Below are 6,990 nucleotides of genomic sequence, written 5' to 3'. Positions count from 1 at the left end.
GGTGGAGAGTCACACAAAAGACTACCGAATTCCCATCCTGAGGAGCTCTGCCATGTTCTTTAGTGGAACAGCAAGAATCCCCTAAGTACAGCAGCAATGACTAGTGAAGGAGTATGGTCCATTGATGGACCCTTAAAATTGATAACTGTGCTTATGAACCTTTACTTTTGAAATTTAAACTTAGTCTAGTATTATAGGGTCTCTAAGAGTTACCTTCTGAGATCCTCCTCGTTGCTCAAATGTGGTTTCTCTCTAAGCCAAACTCTGCAGATAAATATATTACCTTCCCCCCAGCATGCAACATGACTCCCAGGATTGAGCTTCCTTGGCACTGAGGGTTTACTGCCAAGCACCAACTAGCAATGTAACTGGAAAAAGACCTTGATCAAAAGGGGGAAATGGTAAAGACAAATGAGTTTATATGGCTAAGAGACTTCAAAGTGAGTCAGGAGGTCATCCCAGGGGTTACACTTATGAACAACTCAGCAGGATCTCATCGACTGCCAAAGTTGATACTTCCACAAGTAGCTGGGCTTCTGAAGGCTCAGAGACATCCAAACACTATAGTCAAGGCAGATAGCTCAGGAGTTAGGAGCCTTGCCAGTGGGTCCTACTTTATAATTTATGCACCGCAGTGTGACAGAGTTGGACTCAGTTGTGGTTTCCCTCCACATGGCTCTTCTGCCTCTTCTATTTGAACCTATAATTAGTACTAGAGTTGGTAGGGGTATGTCCAAGAGACATAAATCTTTGGGCTGTCCATGTGCCAGCTGGGTCCTGAATCTCAACGTAGTTGCAACACATACTGTCCAGTTCATTTTTTCTCACCCAGGACAACTAACAAGGATGCAATGATGAGCAACCACCATAACAAGGAATGGAGAGTCTACAAATGCAAGGAAAAAGTCCCTTCCATTGGCCCTATAGGATCGAAGCTCCCTCTCAATTAGACGTGGTGGGGATATCACCATGCCAGAATCCTCAGGATTAGGGAATGAACTATGGACTAAAGTAGACTTGCTGGTATTCTACTATAGACTCATTGTGATTCTAGCAATGGGAGAAATTGTATCGTTGATGTAGAGGCAGAGGTCAACGGAGGTTCTGAGGGCAGGGAGAGGGAAAAATTCGTGCAATAAGGGGGCATTTTGAGACTTGGGAATTGTCCTAAATGACATTGCAATGACACAGGCCATTATATATCTTGCCATAACCAACAGAATTGAGTTGGAGAGAGTGTAAACTACAATTTAAACTGAAATCCATGCTTAGTGGCAATGCTCCAAAATGTGTTCTTCAATTGCAATGAATGTACCACACTAATGAGGGATTTGTTACTGTGGGAAAGTGTGGGAGATGTGGAGAGTGTGGCATGTGGGAATCTCCTATATATTTTATGTAACATTTATGTAATCTATATATCTTTAAAATAATTTTTAAAAATTTAAAAATAAAATAAAAGGCATCCATATTGGAATGGAAGAAGTAAAAATTTCACTATTTGCAGATGACATGATCCTGTACCTAAAAGCCCTGAGAGATCTACAACAAAGCTTCTAGAGTTTATAAATGAGTTCAGTAAAGTGGCAGCTTATAATCACTAGCATTTCTGTACACCAATAATGAGCAACCTGAGTAGGAAATCAAGGGGGAATATCCCATTACAATAGCAACTAAAAGAAACAAAAAACCTGGAAATAAATTTAACTAAAGATGTAAATGACTTGTATGCAGAAAACTACAAAACACTGTAAAAGGAAATCAAAGAAGACCTAAATAAATGGAAGAATATTCCTTCTTCATGGATAGGAAGACTAAACATCGTTAAGGTATCTATCCTGCCCAAAGGGATTTACAGATTTAAAGCAATACCAATAAAAATTACCACAGCATTTTTTATTGAATTGGAAAAGCTGACTATGAAATTTATTTAGAAGGACAAGGGACCCCAAATAGTCAAAGTCATATTGAAAAGGAAAAATGAAATTGAAGGAATCACACTACCTGACTTTAAACGATACTACAAAGCACAGCGGTCAAAACTTCAAGGTATTGGCACAAGTATAGACATACTGATCAATGGAATCAAATTGAGAGTTCTGATATAGATTCTTGCATACACGGTTAACTGATGTTCAACAAGGCCCCCAAGCCCACTCAACTGCGAGAAAATGGCCTCTTCAACAATTGGTGCCTGAATAACGGGATATCCATATCCAACTGAATGAGAGAGGAACACCATCTCACGCATTATAGAAAAATTAACTCAAGGTGGATCAAAAATATAAATAAAAGAGCCAAGACCATAAAGATCTTGGAAGATATTGTAGGAAAGCATCTACAGGATCTTGTATTAGGAAATGGTTTCATCAACTTCACTCCCAAAACACAAGCAACAAAAGAAAAAATAGATAAATTAGACCTGCTCAGAATTAAAAACTTTTGCACCTCAAAGGAATTTGTCAAGAAAATGAAAAGGCAGCCTACACAATGGGAGAAAAGACTTGGTAACCACATATCTGATAGGAGTCTATTATCTATCATATATAAAGCAATTCTATACCTCGAAAATGAAAAAACAATTACTCTTTCTTAAAATGGGCAAATGATTTGAATAGACACTTCACCAAAGAAGAAATACAAATAGCTAAAAAAGCATATGAAAAGATGTTCAACATCACCAGCTGTTAAGAAAATGCAAATCAAACTATAAGATACCATCTTACACCCATTAGACTAGCAGCTGTTAAAAAAAACAGAGGACTACAAGTGTTGGGAAGGATGTGGAGCCCTTATCCACTGCTGGTGGGAATACAAAATTCTGCAGCCATTGTGCAAGACAGTTTGGCAGTTCCTCAAGAAGCTTTCTATAGAACTGCCATATGATCCAGCAATCCCACTGCTGGGTATACATCCAGAAGAATTGAAAGTAGGGACATTAAAAGATATATGCATACCAATGTTCATAGTGGCATTATTCACTATTGCCAAAAGTTGGAAACAACCCACATGTCCATCAACAGATGAATGAATAAAATTGTGGTACTTACATACAATGGAATATTACTCAGCTGTAAGAAGGAAAGTAGTATTAAAACATGGGATAACATGGATGAATCTTGAAGACTTTATGTTGAGTGAAGCAACCCAGGCACTGAAGGGCAAATATTACATGACCTCACTGATACGAATTAAGAAAATTGAGAAGGCTTACAGAACTAGAGTCTAGATGCTAGGTTAACAGGAGAGAAAAAAGAAGTTTGTGAACCAATACCCACATGGGCACAATCTATAAGGTAGAAGGGTGTAATTGTGCAGTGGATGGGCATGGCAGTGGTGCAGTAATGCTGTTGGGGTGGGTGATGCTGGTCTGTGAGGGGGGGTAAGGTGGGGAGGGTGGATGGGACTGTCCATGGAACTGGGGGAGAGTCAGAAGATGGAGCAGGTGAACTCTGGGGATTTGTGTGTATATGGTTGAAACTATAATGTTGAGAATATTCTTTTGGCAAATATGGCAGGGGAGGTTTACTGGTTTAGAGTGTTGGATGTGGGGGGCATGTGGGACAGTGTGCACTTGGGGCAGGTTTCCAGGGAGTGTGTGAGTGTTCACCTTGTCATAGTGTTTTTTATCAGTGGGTGGAGACCCACATAATGAGCAGGATGGTGCTGGACTCCCATCCTGGGGGATCCTGCTATGTTCTCAAATAGAGAGTTGGGAGTCTCCCAAGAGCATAGGCAGTGTCTAATAGGAGAGGATAGGCCAGTATGTCAAATCCTCTATGTTGTTGCAAGTAACTATGAATCTTGTTCTTCAAGGACTGAAGCTTGGTTGTTACCTTGGGTCCCAGGGGAGGAGTAGGGAGGAATAGAATAGATGGAACATGGGGCATTTTGGGGGTGATGGAATTGTTTTAGATGATCTTGCAATGAAGGATATAGGTAATGATAAATTTTGCCAAAATTTTTAAAAGTGTATGGTCCAAAATATAAACTTTAATGTAAATCATTGACCATGGTTGGTAGCAAATGTTTCAATATTTGTACATCAAATGTACCATCCACGTGGTAAAATGTTATTAATAAGAGAAAGGGGAAAGGGGGGAGGATGTTGGGTATATGGGAATCCCCTATATTCTATGCATGACTATTCTGTAACCTAAAACTTCTTTGAAGACAAAATGAAAAAAATAAGACACGGGAATAAATGGGAAAAAAATTCACTGTACACACAAGAAAACAGATCTTACAGAGAGGAAAGATATAAAGTCAAACAATTTTTTTAATTTTATACTTTTTATTATTTTTTATGATTTTAACTTTTAAAATTTTGTGTATTTTATTCATTTTTTAAACTATCATTATTTCATTTTATTATCGATTGTATTTGGTTATTTTGTTAGCTTCATTTTTTTAAGACATTTTGGATCACAGAAAGGTTACAACTGTGGCAGGGGAGAATCATTGCTGTGGGGTATCAGTGATAGGGGATGCATGGGAGGAGGTTCACCTGGGACATACCTATAAAGCATATGAATGTGTTCAAGTGTTCATGGGGCATTGTCACAGTGGGTGAAGATTCGCACAGTAACTGAAAGAATATCAAATTCCCACCCTGGGGAGTTCTGACACATTCTCTAATGGGATAGCAAGAATCCCCTGAGTACAAGTGCAGTGACTAGTGAGGGAAGATGAACAATTTATAGGCCCTTGATATTGAATGCCATTCTTATGTGCCTTTCCTTTTGAAATTGAAACTTAGACTAGTATTATAGGTTGCCTAAGAGTTACCTCCTGTGTGTCTCCTTGTTGCTCAAATATGGCCTTTCTTTAAGCTGAACTCAGCACATAATGCACTACCTTCCCTTCAGCATGGGACATGACTCCTAGAGATGAGCCTCCCTGGCACCAAGGGATTACTACCAAGCACCAATTAGCAATGCAACTGGAAAAAGACCTTGATCAAAAGGGGGAAAAGGTAAAGGCAAATGAGTTTATATGGCTAAGAGACCTCAAAGGAGTTGGGAGGTCATTCCAGAGGTTAGGCTTATGCATGTCTCAGCAAGATCTCATTGACTGCCACAGTAAATATTGCCTCAAATACTGGGGGTCCTAAGACATCCAGACACCAGGCAGGGCAGGAAGTTCAGGAGTTTGGTGCCCTGCCAGAGAGCCCTACTTTGGAATTCTTACCCCCCACTGTGAGAGTTGGACTCAGTTGTGGTTTCCCTACACATGGCTCTTCTGCCTCTTCTATTTAAACCTATAGTTAGTACTAGTTTTGATGGGTGTATGTCCAGGAGACTTAAATATTTCTGTTGTCCATATGCCAATTGGGCCCTGAATCTCACCAGAATTGCAACACCTACCCTCCAATTCATTGGACTCACTCAGGACAACCAGCAAGGACATGATGATGGACAATGACCATCCCAAGGAACAGAGAGAGTCTGCAACTGCAAGCAAGATAGTCCCAACCATCCACCCCATGGGATCTAAGCCCCCTCTCAATTAGAGGCAGAATGGACATCTCTACCCCAGAATTCTCAGAATTGGGGAAGGAATGATGGACCAGAGTAGACTTAACCAGTGTTCTACTGTAGACTTATTATTATTCTAGCAATGGAAGAGCTTTTATCATTGATGTGGAGGCAGTAGCCCCTGGAGGTTCTGAGCGATGGGAGAGGGACAAATAGGTGTAAAATGAGAGCATTTTGGGGACTTGGAAATTGTCCTGAATGGCCTTGCAATGGCAGATATAGGTCATTAGATATCTTGTCATAATTTACAAAATTGTGTGGGAGAGATTGTAAACTACAATGTAAACTATAATCCACACTTAGTGGCAATGCTCCAAAACGTGTTCCTCAATTGCAACAAATGTACCACACTAATGAAGGATGTTAATGAGGGAAAATGTGGAGGGGTAGGGAGTGGGCCATATGAAAATCTCCTATATTTTTTATGTAACATTTATGTTATATAAGTATCTTTTTTAAAAAAGTATATTTAAAAATAAGCTGTGATATAATTCTAACTCACAGACTTTTTTTCCCACTTTTTTTTCCTTTATTTTTAAAGAAACCTTATATTATAAAAATCTTACATCAGAAATATAGGGGATTCCAACACGGATACCCTGGGAGGTCACTCTCCCTAGGCTCTGTCCAGGTGGTGCAGGGGAGCACAGGGTCAGCCCAGTGAAGTACAGTCCCACTCCACAACGTTGGAAATGAAGTCGGGCTCCCGAGCCTGCACCTGCATATTCCTACAGCGTCTCTGAATTATACAGACAACTACTGAGGAGACAAATCATGCAGGAAACAGTTTTCTTGAGCATCCCAGTCTGGATCCAGGGTCAGTTCACCACATATCCAAGAGAAGTGTGCTTTGTCTTCTTTTTAAACTATTGGTTAATTATGTTTACACTTTATACCTTTGTTTCACAGAATTCTCAAAAGAATTCCAAAATACCTCAGATTTGAGGAGAGAAGAGGAGCAAAGCCTTGACACTGAAATACGAGACTTGCACACAGAGTACGACTATCAACCTAGGATATGGTATACAAATGAACTTAACAATTGTGAGCAAATGCTGGCATCTTTCCTTCTATGAAACTACTGGTCCCCAGGAAGTGGGATTCCAGGACTGAGCTTCCACCTACCACCTGGGAGGTCCCAGATTCGGTTCCCAGTGCCTCCTGGAGAGGGCAAACAGGACAGCAAGCTGGCATAACAGGCAGGTGCAGCGGGCTGGTGCAACAAGATGACGCAACAAGGTGATGCAACAAAGAGACACAAAGAGGAAAGACAATGAGAGAAACAACAAACCAGGGAGCTGAGATGGCTCAAGTGATTGAGTGCTTCTCTCCCACATGGGAAGTCCCAGCTTTGGTCCCTGGTGCCTCCTAAAAAAGAAGACCAGCAGACAGAGCACACAACAAATGGACACAGAGAACAGACAGTGAGCTCAAACAATGGGGAGGGGATATA

The 6,990-nt window shown here is 40.5% G+C and overlaps 1 non-coding gene across 1 annotated transcript; it reads left to right on the top strand.

Moving 5' to 3' along the window:
• The first annotated feature begins 6,122 nt into the window (after window positions 1–6,122).
• LOC111759016 (small nucleolar RNA SNORA73 family) lies at window positions 6,123–6,326 on the top strand. The gene has a single exon (XR_002793116.1). It is a non-coding gene; the product is annotated as a small nucleolar RNA SNORA73 family (small nucleolar RNA).
• The last annotated feature ends 664 nt before the right edge of the window (window positions 6,327–6,990 follow it).

Source organism: Dasypus novemcinctus, chromosome 2 (genome assembly GCF_030445035.2).
Source record: "Dasypus novemcinctus isolate mDasNov1 chromosome 2, mDasNov1.1.hap2, whole genome shotgun sequence".
Classification (NCBI taxonomy): Eukaryota; Metazoa; Chordata; class Mammalia; order Cingulata; family Dasypodidae; genus Dasypus; species Dasypus novemcinctus.
This window is presented reverse-complemented; position numbering and strand designations above follow the sequence as displayed.